The sequence below is a fragment of the Acipenser ruthenus genome, chromosome 7, assembly GCF_902713425.1.
Source record: "Acipenser ruthenus chromosome 7, fAciRut3.2 maternal haplotype, whole genome shotgun sequence".
Classification (NCBI taxonomy): Eukaryota; Metazoa; Chordata; class Actinopteri; order Acipenseriformes; family Acipenseridae; genus Acipenser; species Acipenser ruthenus.
The window spans coordinates 46,809,338-46,825,946 of NC_081195.1; the positions used below are offsets into that span (position 1 = coordinate 46,809,338).

The following is a 16,609-nucleotide window of genomic DNA, read 5'->3' on the forward strand; positions in this document are numbered from 1 at the left end:
AGACTTCTTGGTGCCCTGGGGCACAAAGAACATTGGGGGGACCCCCCCCCCCCCATTAAAACAGCAGAGTAAAATGCATGAATACACCCATAGAATATTTACCTGCTGCATTAATATAAAGCCAATCATATCACAATATACTACACTTAAATGAAACTGCTTGATTTTGACACATACAAAAAACTAAATAAAATACCTATATCTGCATTCGGAAAAACATTAACGACTACAATCCCACATTTGTTAGCCCACTGCCCTGTACAAAAAACACTCTACACCGGCCTGCTGAGCAAAACTTAAGTAACAATCATTGCGCTTAAAATCGTTTTTTATTTGCAGAACCATAATACCTCCAAACAACGTATATCATTATTAAAGGAGGCAAACTTCCTTAAAGGAATATTCTACCAGAAAACACTTGACCCGCCGCAGAATAAAGTTGTTCAAAAGGAAAAAAAGGATAAAATAAGATATAACACAATATAATACATGACCTGTGAAATGATACAAAAAATTTAACGAAATGTGTAGTTAGTTTTACATTAGGATGTGTTTCGTGTGTAAACTAGTGACTAATGCAATGTTCTTTAAATACTGGGATAGCAGCGCTACTGCTTCAGATATTTAATAAATCCCAACCGTTTATATTCACACTAAATAGTTACATCCATGACTCCATGCACTCAAGTCAAATATCTTTTCAAAGCTAAAGAAACTTAGCAAGTAACTGTATTGTTCAGCGAGTTCACACAGGTAGCTATTTACAACAACAACACGCACACTCTTAGCATCTGACCAATTACACATCACTTATTTGCATATTAGAGGCCCGAGGTGTGCGTGTGCGCCTGTGTGTGTGTGTGTGTGTGTGTGTGTGTGTGTGTGTAGTTTGTGGAAAACAGATGCAGTACTGTATTTGATTTGATAGTGGAGAAATCTTTCAGTGACAACATTCTGATATACTGACAAACACCTTCATATTGTATTCATCCATTATTCTATTATATTCAAGAATATTTGTTTATTGATACATTTTTGCTATATTTATTTACCGCTATATTTTGATATATAATACTCCAGGGCTGGCAATGGAACGTGAAACAAGCAATGTGATTGGCTGAGCAAGGTTCCAGTTGGACAGTTGGAGCCTCGTCACATATTCTAAATCACTGCGCTGCCTCACAGAATTTAAAGTATCGGAAGGTAGCCATCTTGCTTTTACAGTTACAGATGTACAGCTGTAACTATGAAACCGAGTGACCAATTACCTGCAAAAAATCCCAAAGTAGTAAGCAGACATACCGATTTGGATGAAGAATTAAATGAACTGGAAAATAGCAACAAAAAAAACACCTCTCTTTATACTCAGTTACCCTGACTTTGTAACTTAAAATAATGTATTTTTAGCAGTTTGTAAACCTACAGAAAAACACAAAAATACACTTCTGCACATTATCCACCCCTCTCAGACACACCTTGAAAAGTTACTGAAGTCCGAGACGTCATTGTATTTATTTTTATTCCTCCTGTCTGTTCTGCTCAAACAGTGTGTGCACTGCTAGTGACAGGGGAAAAAAAGAACTCTGTGCTGTCTCAACTCTGCCCCCCCGGTGTTCAATGGCAACGTCCACAATATCATATTTTGCATGTTCCAATTGCTTGCAGACATGTTTTTTTTATTCTGTTATATAATTTTATTGTTTAATCTAATTTCCAGTACCACGTCCGTATACGTTGAATTTACAGACTTCTCGGGGGTTAGAGGCACTTGACTTCATCTATGACTTCACGTATACAGATGGACTGTCGGGCCTAATTGCATACATACAACCCAACTGTGGTACTGGAAATTATAAACCTTTTTTTTTTTTTTTTTTAGCAGGATTAAACAATACAATTATATAACAGAACAAAAACATGTTTGCAAGCGATTTCCCTTTTTTTGTATTATTGTTTTTTTAAAAATCATGCATTATTTAAATATGTGATGTATTACAAAATGTACAGTAATTACATCACTATGTACTGGTAACCAGTTAACCAAAAGGTACTAAAATATTTACAAATCAGCACCACATGGATTATTACATTATTAAATGGAAGCTGAGAAAAATCTAAGATGATACTCAACGTTTATTAATGGTAATTTATGAAAACAATTGAACCCTTTAGGATTTTAGGATCTGGCATTAAGAGACAAAAGGACTAAAACTAGTAAAAACTAGTTAAAAAATGTGGTAGCGTTTATTTTGAACAAACAACATGATTAAAAGAGAAAGAAAATACCCTTATTCCAGTGACTGCATGGGCAGTGTTATCTTACATCATATCTAATAACTGCAATAAGAGCAGCTACAACCAGAGCATGTGAGCAGAGCGGAGCGCGACTGAAGCGAGGAGTGGAGCGGGACCATTTTGCTAGGAGAGTGGAGCGGAGAGGGTGAAGCTCCTCGCGGAGCGTGAATGTGGAAAGCCTCTGGCACCTCTGCCACTCCAATGCCCGCTCCAACTCCTGAGAAGTAAAATAAAAAGTTTTCATGTGGTGTTTAACAAAGCTGGTTAAACTTTTCTTTAATCTTAGTCTTTGCTGAATTGCTTTTAAAATTTAGATCATAAATTTCAGTAGGCTGATCAGAAGAGACTCTCTCTCTCTGTGTGACACTATCAGTAAATAGAGTGAGCAAGTCAACCCCTCAGTGGCACATACGAAAAAAGGGTAATAATCCATAAATAAAAAAAAATGAATTGATGAGGGAATAGTGAAAAAGTGTGGGATAGCGAGATACACATTTTGGAAGCGATTTACACTAACAGTGGAGCGGACCATGAGTGGAGCTGGCTGCAGAATTAGAAGCACCGGAGTGGAGCGGACTGGGTAAATAAAAGCCTTGGAGCAAGCGGTCTCAAAAGAGGAAGAGAGCGAGAAGCGGCGTTTATGAGCGCTCCACTCCCCTTACATGCTCTGACTACAACAGGTGTCACTGATCGAAGGAAGTCTACAGCTTTCCCAGAAGGAGGCAGTGCAGAGCTACATAGTGTGGTCTCAGAGAGCACTGGCAATACAAATTAAGAAAACAGCAAACAAACACATCCATCAAATGCATTTCAATTTAGCGTCAACAATGCATTCAAACAAATGCACAAGTATTTTTGTTTTACTGTAATTGAGCAAAAGCTCCCAACAGTTCCGAGAGGTGATGATCACACAATAGTATTTAAAAAGGAAGAAACTGACTTGATAAGGAAAATATGAACATGTGTTAAAGCTCCCATTCTATGATCATCTGAATGGCAGGAGCAGCACAGCACAGATGCTGCCCAACACTAAATGCCTGCATATCAAATACTAATTGCCAACTATCACCATACAAGGATGAGTGCAGCAATCCCAGCTGTGATGCTGAAAAAAAAACCTTTTTTTTCTTTTTTTAGTAGGATTAAATAATAAAATGAACAATTAATTGGAGACAGCACAAACTGTGGACTGAAAAATGCCTGGCCATTTAATCTATATATACACTGTATGTTTATAATAACAAGAGCACTTAAATCAGCCCCTTCTGTTAGTGCAACCAGCCGATAGTAAGATACTCACATACAATATGGGCCCAGTTACAGTAATAAAACTATTTTTTATAAATTTCATCCGAGCCAGGGACATTTTCTATTTATGTGTTTAATAATATGATGCCTAATGCTTATCTGTGTTTTTTGAAGGAACAATTAATCAACATATGATACTGGAAATTTCATGAAAATATAAAAGTTATTACATTGGATAAGTCATCCTTTTCAAATAGTTACAAACATTTTAATGCTGTGGTTATTTTTTTTTTTCATTAGACAGCTTGCATTCTGGTATTTAATGCTTACAGAACTCATGAATCATTAGCAATGCCTTCTTAAACCCTGGTGCCAGAGCTCATAAACTGACCTAAGGAATGTGATGTTGAAGTCTACAAAAAAAATTTTTTATGTTATAACTGGAATAATTGCAGTGCTTCACTCGCTGTGGTTTTATTTTAAACAGTCACATCCTTGCGGCAGTTGTAGTTGCGTTACAATTAAAGATTCAATTCAAACATATTTCATATTTGAATTTTTCATGTCTAAGAAAAGAATATCACATAAACTGTATCAGCTGTGTTTTTGATTACCGTACCTCTAATGCCATTTTCTTAGCCCACTGACGGCATAATGTTCAGCCCACTGACTGGCAAAACCGGATTTTCACACTTCTTTTTACAAAAAAATAAATAAAATTATATATATATATATATATATATATATATATATATATATATATATATATATATATATATGTACAGTATTTGAAGTTCAAACTGCCAGGGTACAGCTGCATTGGCAGCGAAGCACATTAATTGTATATGCAAGAAGGGTTTGAATTCCAGTTATGTCATTCAGTTAGTCTACATTAATAAAATCATAAAAATAACTTTACAGTAATAACATTACACTAAATTATAGTGTTAGACTATACAGTACTGTATGAGTTAGGCAACTGTCCTGATTTACACAGAAATTAATTTTGAATCTTTTTATTTTATGTAAGCAGGAAACAAAAAAGACTCATCTGGTAACAAGCAGAAGGTTAATTTGAGAAGTCAAAGGCATGCCTTTAAGTTTTACAATGTGCAGTGCGTTCAGAAGAAAACTACATTTTTTTAAGAGCTTTCTTATAATGTGGTTATTAACATATACTATAACTACAGTATAATCCTTCACAACATTTCTTCTGGACACCGGGGTCTTTTAAACAGTGATGTTCTTTTTTGTTCCACATAGAAATTTCTCTGATTGGTTTACTTGACTTCTTCCTTCTGTAGTTAGAGGAATCGAGAGGGAAAGGAAGTGGCATGGAAACAAACCAATCAAATATAGCTTTCCCCCGAATCTGATTGGCAAACAGCCTTGATAAAGTGAGCCAGGCAGCCATATGTTACTGTACTGTAAGTCATATATTGTACTATTCATTCTACAATGAAGAAACCTTAAAAAAAAAAAAAAAAAAAAAAAGTACTATTCTTCAGTCTATTGCTCAACTGCTCAGCTTTGAAAATGAGTAGATGCTGTGCCGAGGCACAGAAGCTGCCATGTTTTCTCCACATGAATTTCTGAAGAGTGCCATGAATATTTGATGTGAAAACGTTTTGAAAGCCATGGAGAGCTCATTGCTAACGGGCTGCACCTAGGTACAGCTTCTTAATTCAGCTGTGACATCACTTCTCTATAAATAGTTAACACTTTTGAAAAGTTTTTGTCCCTGGACAGTGGAGGATTTTGTCAAGTTACAGAGCTGTATTCTCATATTTTATTGATCAAAAAATTAATGAAAGTATAAAAAAAGTGTTGGACGGATGTGAAGTGTTAAACATGTCTGCTCAGCACATTTTGGTCCTTGGGTCAAGTCCAAAAATCCATTAGTTGTTACTGCAATACACAACCTAAAGCACCTTTCCCAGTCTTTCCCAGTGGCTTTGGGTGTAGGGACAGCCCAATCAGATTTTTGTCTTTCTACTGCTGGTAGCTCTACAGTATCTAGATGTTAACATGATTAATAGTACAGTAATACCAGAAAAAAATGTAAACGATAAATCTTAATTTCTTCCGTCAACAAACATACTGAAAAAGTTTGTTTTAGCATATTGCTACTACTACTGAATAAATTATGATTGAGTGTTTAAACGTTATAAATGATTAACATGCTCATAAAATAAAATTAGAAAATGTTAAAACATACAATAAATATACTGAAAAATTCATACTATGTGTGTTAAATAATTCCAGTTTTAGTCCAATATCTTTAGGCTCTTATTTTTCCAACATCGACAAGTAAGTTAACTCATTACAAAAAGCTACCATTAATCAGAAATGTTGTTGCCAATATGAATCGTCTCAACACCCTGTAAGAGTTTACACACTGAGAAAGCTAATAATGTAATGTTGATAAGGAAAGAATGGCTGTTAATTACATTCTTAATTAATGCTCATTCTGAGGAATTTAGGTCTTCTTTTGTTGCTGTCAAGGCCAGGAATGGCTGATACATTTTTACTTAAATTCCAAGGTATTTAAGGTGGACACAAGCTTTCTTTATCCATTTCATTTACTACAAAACCAAAAGACAACCTTTTAGAAGCCTCTATATTGCATTCACCTTTCTGTGAAAACCTAGAGAAAAGAAACAACAGATTATCTATTCAGAGGTAAGCATTTTTCTGTATGTGGGTTATGAACTGTGGCTATAGAAGGGTTTACTAAAGGATTAATTATGGAATATGGATTTATACACAACTAATTTTACCTGGCTATTTTAAATCAACATTACTGTAACTGTATATTGCTTTTAAAATGAATATACAGTGCTCCCTCGCTATAACACGAGTCTCGGGGGACACACAAAATGAGCGTTATAACCGAAGAGCGTTATAAACAGGGGAGGGGGGCGCCGCGGGACACATAACAAACATCTGACTAAAATACAAAATAAAATAACTCCCTCTCTATAATGCACATATAGTGAAGCCAAAATGTAACTTTCCCTGAATTAACCATGCTGTTTATGTTTATGATTTTCATTACATGAGAGCAGGTGTTAAAACTCCATGCTAACATTGGAATCCAAAAGATAAGCACCAACTAACATAGCTTATTTTACTGTAAACTAATGTGATCCATCTGTATTTCCCTCCATCTGATGATGTAGATATCCTACGGCCTAGTGTTGATGGCTGAAGTGCAATGCTGGCTCCAGTGATCAGCCTATTTTGCCTCGCTGGCTCATCAGCAGACACAACGGCTGCAATGCTGGCTCCAGGGATCAACCACAGTGCGGCCTCCCTAGCACAACAGCATGACCACCGTCTGAACTGAGCTGAGTAGGATACTTCTCTGGGGTCTTCAAGTGGGCACCTTCCATCCTTGGTGTTTCGTCGACAAGCCCACGACACCTTCAGACGGCTCGACAGTGATTCTGGCATCCCAGCATCAACCCCCTCCGTAAGCCCAGCTTACTTACCTTCCTTTACATCAATATTTTTTTTTTTATTTCTACTGTGTTTGAGGTCCCAAACCAGAATCTTTTCGTCTCAACCAGAGCCAGTTGCTGCTTCTCTCTGCTGCTTCAGATAAGTTATTCACTATGTGTCGCAACTCTTGACCACTGAATCCGATGTCTCTGAGAAACCGGGTTGTGGAGTAACTTACCTCCACTGGGTAAACCTGGACTCTCCATCTTCGCTGTTCCACTTCAGCACCTAGTTGAGTGTACCGAAGTTTCTTCCTTTCATACACCTCATCTACAGCATCCTCCCATGGCACTGTTAACTCTACCAAGTGAACAAGGCGTGCTGATCCAGACCACAAAACAATATCAGGTCAAAGGTTAGTGGTGGCAATCTCAGATGGGAAAATAAGCTGTTGTCCAACATCTGCCTGCATTTTCCAGTCTCCAGCAGCTTCCAGTTGTCCTAGACGGGTTTTGGTTTTAATACCTTTTCCTGGAGGTTGCTCCACTGGACGGAGGAATGTTGTTCTTAGTGTGTCATATATTGCTGACATTGGTGGCAACCTGTTGGTCATGTTGCGCTTGTCTTCCAATGCTAAGGCCAAACATTGCATTACCTGGTCATGATGCCAAGTAAACCGTCCTTGGCTAAGACCCACCTTAGATCCTGTCAAAATGTGTCTTAATGTAGCTGGCGATGAACACAAAGGACACCACGGATCCTTTCATACCCATAGATTAAGGATCTGTGGTGATGGGAGAACATCATATGTTGACCTGATGAGGAAACTGATCCTGCTCTGTTCCATTGTTCATAGATCTCACTAGCCGATCTTGCACTGTTCCACACTCTCCCATCTCGTCCATTTTCCCTACTTAGCCTGGGAAACTGCCTTTATGCACCTCATCCTCTCCTGCTTTTGCACCTCGTTGACTACCAGCTTCCTCCGTTGAGCTGGGGCTGCTTTGTCCCATGTAGGAGGAGCTGAACTGAGACCAAGGCCTCCTCTTCCATGCTGTACTTGCCCCATGATATCATCAAGAATTGAGACAACTTATAGTACTGTAGATCAGGTGACAAAAAGACTAGGGCATCTGAAGAGCCTTGTTATTTAAAATAATACATTTTAACCGAATAAATGAATTACCTCATCCAGATTATAAAATGAAAACACTATACTTTGCATTTGGATAAAAAAAAATGTAATGACATTATTTATTAAAGTAAAGCTGCATCCACACTGGATACAAGCGATGCGAGGGAGGTGAGCGAATAATTTAGCAGTCACTGCAGTCAAATGGGAGTATCCACACCAGACACGAGCGATGTCTCTTTGAGAAAATTTCACGTCGTTAAAATAGGGCCTGAAAACAAGTTAATTATTATATTATTGCAAATTAAACAACTACAAAGACATCCAGAAGAAAGACAATGCCTGGGTGGCTTGCAGGTGGTGCATTTAGCAGCACCGAGACATTTTCTTTCCGATTATGCAAGCTGCATAAAAATAAGTTTATTAATAAGCAAAAATAAACTGGAGCATACATGTAGTTTACATATCCATTTAAATGAAAAAATGTGCACTTTTTCTGGCTTTTAAAAAACGACACAAAAAAGGTCCCGCATTCACACAAAGGCCAGGGTGTCTTTGGCTCACCGTGCACCAGCGACCCCTGTAGTCTGGCCGTGCGCCTGTGGGCTTGCCTGTAAGCTGCCCAGGGTTGCGTTGTCCTCCGATGCTGCAGCTCTGGGTGGCTGCACGGTGAATACAACATGCTACTCATCTCACGGTCTGAAGTGCTTAGATCAGTTAAAAATGATGCAGCATACATTTATAATTTAAAATATGTTTAAAATTTCCCTGGGAAAGTGCAGTCCCACGGATAAAAAAAAGCAGAGCCAGGGAAACCAACCCCCCCCATATCCCCCATACCCGCCCCCCCCCCATCAAATCACACCCTGCTATACAGTACCTTACATATACTGCACACACTTTACAGAAATAAATAATTGTACACATAACATTTGACAGTGTATCCATGGCTGCAAGTAAAACACATAGCCTACCTGCTCCTTTTGTTCTCTGTTGGTATGTGTCAGACTTTCTTTGCACAAGCAATTCATTTTAATTATTAATCTACATCTTGCATTTGGAACCACTGGAATCCATCAGTGTTTCTGAAAGCGTCTCACCCCTTTCCAACTGATCGATCACAGTTAGTTTAAACTCTGTAGAGTATGTGTTTACATGCCCTCTTAATTTTAGTGATTTAGTTGCTACTTGCATCTGTTCTTCCATTTATTTTCATCCTGTCTTTGGGGTCAGTATAACAGCGTTTTTTTTTTTTTCAGTGTGTCTCTCTGGATCATGCAGTTCACAGTGACCTAGCATCACACTTAACTGGATATTACTGGGGGACAAATGCTGTGCCCAGCTTTTCCGACTGTACGGCATAACAATGCCTGTATTAGAAAGGGACTACTGTATTACAAACCTAAAACTAGGATTGTATACATGAATTCCAGTTAGAAAAGAGAAACCTAAAGTGAGACAAGCCAATTAACAGATTGAATTAGTACATCAAAGGTCCTTACTATGTCAAGAATGAAGCATCTGCTGTGCAATTACAGTACGGGATACTGCTTAGCTATTATCTCAATAACAAACACCAACATTTCAGAAAATCACCCAGGCTTTGGATCTATGGTATACCCATATAGTTAACCTTTGATGCAAGTTCAAGCTATTTTATGTCGGCTTTTGCTCTGAATAATTAAAAAAATATCCCAGTGATTTTTAAACGTTTTTAACTCTGAGGTACTTAGGATGGCCATTGAACAGCATTCTAAAAAAAAAAATGTCCCAAAAAACACCTTGTATGCATTGATCTGGACATATCCAAAGCAAAAATAAAAGGTTTAAAATTCACTCTAAGTGTTTAGTCTAAAGGCCATTGCACACTGGACCCGTTCGTGCATCAGTCAATTTCACACTAGATGCGTTAATATCGTACTTCAGAGCGCTGATGTGCAGTAGAGGCTTTGTAGTAAATATGTATAGTTTCAGTATTTTAATAAAAAATAAAATACAATTCTGTTGTACATAACTTAGAACACAAAAAAATGTTAAATGTAGTATAAACTTAATGATCAACAAACGCTGATGGAAGTTAAAACATCTGCTAATTATTACGTTTCTACTAGATCTATAATAATGTTATTATGCACTACATAATAAAATTAAAAAACACATAGTAAAATAGTAGTAATAGTAAAATACTACATAATAAAATTTAAAAAAATACACAACACAGTTGTCATAGCATCAGAAACCATATGACCAATATTTAATTTATCAAACACTCACTCCTGTAATAAATATATTTAAAAGCTGGTAAGCTTACAATGAGCTTCAGAAAATATTTTACATCAATGACCTTCTACTACTCTCTGTGTATCTCTGATATGTGTCTCCAGGTTAGGCCACTGTTTCTTTACTTCCTCGACTACAATTTATATAAAAAGTATATGCTTGTAATAACCTATACTGCACAAAATCCGCGTGTTTATGTATGCTATCAGTTCATAATTTCATGTTTTATAATACATATCATTCATAACCAAGTCTGCGGCAATGTCTTTCCAAATGTTTTCTTTTTTTTCCCCAAAGTCTTTGTAATCTTTGTTGGATTTATCATAAAGTAATTTGGCGACACACACAATTAGATTTTCCATTTTGTTCAGGGAACTGCAAGAATCCACATGTCTTCCCGGTCGTTTTTCATTGGTCAATGTAACTTTGAACGCATGACATGTAGTGGGAAGGAACATGTTACTACTGTAACTAACTTACATCTATAACTTTGAACACTCAATTGTTAAATAGAAGGACTGAAAATAAACTCAATAACAAAACACTAACTTGTATTCTTTTTGAACAGAACCTGAATCATCTGTGGAGCACAGAGTTTTAGTTTTTTACAGGGTACAAGGCAAAAAGCGTGTGTGCTTCACTCAATCTGCACCCTGCAAGCAAACAGAAATCTAATAGTTAACTCTTTCAAATGGAATTTACCAGCACTACTCCTGTTAGGCTGTTCTGCACACTAGTCCCTAACTGTTTCAACATTTGCTTTACAAAATATAATTGTCATTCCATTAATAATTCACCAGTGCACCCTATAATTGACTGAACAATAATTTTCTCTGAGTGATTCTGGCAGGAGCATTGACACAATGCTTAGTTAATATGCTGTTGAGTCATTTACTGTCCTCTCTGGAAAAAATATCATATTTTCTGCTGAATTCCATTCTGCAACATAACTAGATCATTAAAGACATAACGACAGGTGCATTCTGTAATGATCTAACAGTAATTGCTTTCTCCAAACACGCACTGTATAAGTTTTATGCTTACACTTAATGTGCCGTCCTTGCTGAATTTTTATTACAAATCTACTGCTGTTGTAATGTAATGAATATAGGCTAATTCAGGAGACAATCTCCCTAAAGACCCCAAACTTGAAATCTCAATGCTGTTTCAACTTTTCCGCAAGATAACGTAAAGAGGTTTAGTTAGTGAATCATTTGTCGACCAAGAAACATGAAACAATAAACATAAGTATAATAGCTTTGTAGGGGTGCAACAATTAATTGATGTATCAATTATTGATCATCTGTCCTTAAATTTCCAGAGCTTCGATAACATATTGGTGAATCGATGCATCAAATTAGAACCGAGTTTGAAGTCTCCTTTTGCTGGTTTGCATTAAAACCTTGAGTGTGTGAGAGTGAGCTTCTTTTATTGCTAGTACGGTAGATTAGCATGTTGCTAGGATACACACTTTGGGTCTCTACATTCGCGTTGGACAAGCCAAATCAGAAGTAGGCCTATTGTAGTCACATTTTCTTGATTAAAAAATTAAGGCAATTTTTTTTGGTTTTGTTTTTTTTTAAATCTACTAAATCAACCGATTTACCTCCTTTTGTTTCAAAGCATGTAGTGTTTGGATTATATGGAAATATTATATAAAAAAAAGCTGAATTTCATACTTGCCAACATTTGTAAACTGTTCAGCGGGACGCTTATCTCGGGGGGGTCATACGCATCATACACATGGGAGGAGTCATATGCAAAAAACACTCATTATCATATAATAGACGTATCCCCCCCCCCCCCCCCCCCCCCCCCCCCAACTCAACACGACCATCGTGACAGTAAAAACAGACATAATGAAGTGTTCTTACCTTTGTATAAGTTAGTGATCAGCAGATGTGTCAGCCACACGAAGAGCACAGCGTGTGGTTTACACTAATTCTACTGTGCAGAATAAATGATTTTTTTTTCTATGGGTAAATATTGGGACTTTCTTCCTATGCATCAGGACGCATAATATTTGCTAGGAAATCGGGACTGTCCTGACCATATAGGGACTGTTGGCATGTACGGAATTTAGTAAAATAGTTAAATTAGTCAGGATTTGTGAGATTAATTCAAATGCTTTGCTTTGCTTTTGGACATAACGTGTTAACAATAAATGAACAACCATAGTTCAGATATAAATTACTTCTGTTACAATATAGTATTTTTTATTATTATTACAATGTTAAAGGGACATTTGATATGGACACACGCATAATTTTTTTTTTTCAGTTGTTAAAAACTCAAGTCCTTTGTATTTCTTTTTATATAATCGGAAGTGTTCTAATTTGAATGTAAGTAGTGCCTTTTTGTTTAACTATTATGCACCACAATGTTTTTAGTTATTGGATCTCTCTGTTAAAAAAAATCTAATGTGTGTTCTTTATTTTGGAAAATAAAACGTCAATGCATCGATTATCGTTGATAAGCGATAATTGAATAAGAAATTAGGTTGCCGATTGCACCACCATAGCTTTGCTGTTTTATTACTGAAATTGTATTAAATTAATAATATTAGGACAATATAAAAGCCAAGAGGCTGGGATTACACTAAAAGTATACTTACCATAGCACTCCTTCTTAGGTTCCAGTGGTATTATTAATTATGAAATTTACATCTAGGTGGACTTTGAACACACAATTCAGAAGCTGAACAATATGTTATTAGAACACAACTGTATTCAGTGCTAGCTATATCACAGTTATCTGTACATTATTGATTAAGGTTCAGCCTGGGAACAAAGAAACAATGAGTTTATATTTGCAAATGAGTTAACTGAAATCAAAGCATATGTAATAAACTTTGCGATCTAGGTGGAGTTGCATACACAATTATTGTTAACTTCTCATTTAGTTGCACTTAGTTTCAGCAACACCCACTTTAAATTTCCATCTCAAAAGCTGTACATAGCACAATTTATGTTTTTTTAAAATTATTTTTTATTAGTATTTTTACTTGTTTCATTTAACATCCTGTCATGCATGCTAAGTGAGGTTTAAACTGTAATACATATGGCTTTTTAGATCCACCTTAATCCATCAAAAGATATGACACTGATTCAGCAGATTAGGAGTTTAAACCTCAGGATTACTGTGACCATGATTACACTAGCAAGTTATGCCAGTTTCCTTTAAAATGACAAAAAAAAAAAAATACTAAAAATGTGCTGTGTAAACAGCAAGATTCCATGGCCATTTCGTGTTTTATTTTTGCTGCTATATACCGGTATATATATATTTTTAATTATAATATTGTGCTGTGCTACTCATGTTGGTTACATGAAATAACAGCAAGTTCAAAACCGTGCTGACATCACTGCGTAGGACATTACAGCGCTACGACATTACAGGGCCTGGCCATTACAGCGCCTGGCCATAACAGCGCTACGCCATTACAGCGCCTGGCCATAACAGCGCTACGCCATTACAGCGCCTGGCCATAACAGCGCTACGCCATTACAGCGCCTGGCCATAACAGCGCTACGCCATTACAGCGCCTGGCCATAACAGCGCTACGCCATTACAGCGCCTGGCCATAACAGCGCTACGCCATTACAGCGCCTGGCCATAACAGCGCTACGCCATTACAGCGCCTGGCCATAACAGCGCTACGCCATTACAGCGCCTGGCCATAACAGCGCTACGCCATTACAGCGCCTGGCCATAACAGCGCTACGCCATTACAGCGCCTGGCCATTACAGCGCCTGGCCATATTACCACGCCGAACTACAATTCCCATAAGACTGCGAAGTTCACAAAAGCGTCACTTATCAGGAACTCGGACACACAACGCAGCCAGAGCGGGGTTTACCACAAATTTTCTGATTGCAGAAGACTGTAGTTTTTTTTTTCACTGTTCCCATACAGCTCCATCATAACTAGATTGGTAAATACGTTAAGTAAAACCTCCATGCAATAAAGACGTGTTTCCACGAGAATGTTTTATGTAGTTGGGCTGCATATCGATTTTTTTTTGTTTTTCACTTGTTGCAGAATGATATTCAGCACGTGTTTTGAGATCTATATATATATATATATATATATATATATATATATATATATATATATATATATAATTAATATATTTCTATATGATTACTCCTCCACACGACATCCGGGATTGGTAACCGATTCAAGGACATGACGTATTTGGATTTTTTGTACAGATTTGTTTTTTAAATCAAGAGTTTAACTTTATATTGTTGTCCTTGCTTATCTGCCCTGTCGTATCCGTACTGAACCCACTGTTTTCTTTCTAGCATGACTTTCTGCGCGGTCTTTCTATATTACATTTTCATCGACTTGGCGTCATAGGACCCCAACTCCTTGAAGCTAGCTTTTCCACTCTGGCTCTCCTTCTCAGTAACCAATCGCTGCTCTTCATATGCTCTTCTCCAGGAAGCACACGACTGGGAAATGTTCAAGAGTGTAGGAACGGTAAGGAACACTCCTGATGATAAATGTCTTAAAAACAGTAAAAAGCCTCTAAACAGTGTCCATGCCATGTTTCCTACTCATCTTATTTTACATTTACATCACATCCTCAAACAGAAAGGAAACAAACTATTGAGTAACTTAAGAACCTAATAAACACTGAAAAACAGACAGGAGTACTTAATACTTACAGTAGTGTAAATCATTATCATTTTTGCCATTGAGAAGTACACAGAACTGTTACATATCTGCTTATCGGGAAACAAAGTGTAGGCAACATTTTAAATTGAAAAAAGAAAGTTGAATGCTATAACATTTCTACAAAAAGCTGTAAAAGAGATGTAGATTGATTACATGATGTGCAATACAGGAAGAGAAGTATTAAGCCATTACTCATGTTGATGCTGTGCTGTATTTATTCACCTCTACTGACTGCTTTATTGCAAATTTGCAAAGCATCATATTACATTAGCTATATTTTCTTCTGGGTAAATCTAGTGCAATTCAGAGTCCCGATAATATTTTACATGTTTGTAGTCATTTTATAATTTAGATGAATTGGCCATATGTTTTCCAGCTAAATGCAATTTCATGGCGTGACCAAGCAGAAAAAAAGACTGCTGTAATAATATTGTTATCTGCTACCTGGCTTCAGGCTTCAGGCTTCAGCACTGCTGTGTCTGCTTCTACAACAATGACCAAACTATTAATAGAAAATAATCGTATCATTACAGCACAAGACGCAGACATGAAATGAAAAGGCCAGGGGCTGTTCCCTTTCAATTCGAAGACGACCACCACAACATACTTATGGGCTATGCCTGCCTACTGGTAGGTATTTACTGAGCTCTTTATATCAGAGCTGCAGACAGGCCCCTTCCTGGGGTGACATCCTCGATCCCGCCTACCGAGGGGTTAAACCTGTCAGCCCACGGAAGCCATTTCTCTTTTTGCCTCTCAAGACGGTAAGGTAAGACCTCTGTGTTTAGCAACTGAGTGTAAAATTAAGAGCTTTTCCGAGTCGACTGCAGTTCCCCTGGATTCGTGCTGAAAGCTAGCTTGCCGCTTTTGTGGAATCAGTGGCTCTAAAATAAAGCCTCCTATTCTCCTTTCTTCTGCAGCCTGCCTCTTGCGTTACAGGCTGTCTTTTCTTTACCGTCTGTCGTATTTGAGCGACTGCCTGTGCAGTATTGATTTAAAGGAGTCTGTGTGTGTGTGTCTTTTCAAGCCTAAACACTCTTGGGGAGAACGCAGTTTCTCTGCTGTACCCCCGCCATTGAGCGATTCCGCCGGCTGCCGTGCGCACAGTTGGGCGAAATATAAATAAATAACTGTTGTTGTTGCGTGTCCACCTGTGTGTTGACCCTGCCGCACAACCCCACTTTGCCTGTGTTGTGCTGCGAAAATTAACTGTTTTTATTTTAATTTTCAAACAGCTGGGCGCTGACCAGGTGTGTGACTATATGTGATCAGGGTAGGCACCGCTGCATTAGCTGCCCCCCGGTGCATGCTCAACCTTTGGTACTTCAGAGTCTCGAGCGGTACGTCAGTGCCTCACTTCGCATCAGTGCATACAGTGATCAGTGTGCACGGTGTCTAGTACCTTGGTGCGCAAAGCGCCCTCAGTACACTCTGTGCACACGGGGTGCTCGGGGCACACAGTGAATATGGTACCTGGTGCTCACAGTACTGCGGTGCCTAGCTGCTCGTAGCACGGTGCTCAGTGT

General features: G+C 37.8%; 1 protein-coding gene across 14 annotated transcripts in view; it reads right to left on the reverse strand.

Moving 5' to 3' along the window:
* Window positions 1–16,609, reverse strand: part of LOC117415248 (membrane-associated guanylate kinase, WW and PDZ domain-containing protein 2) — a 302,693-nt gene that overhangs the window by 219,727 nt on the left and 66,357 nt on the right. The window lies entirely within an intron of this gene.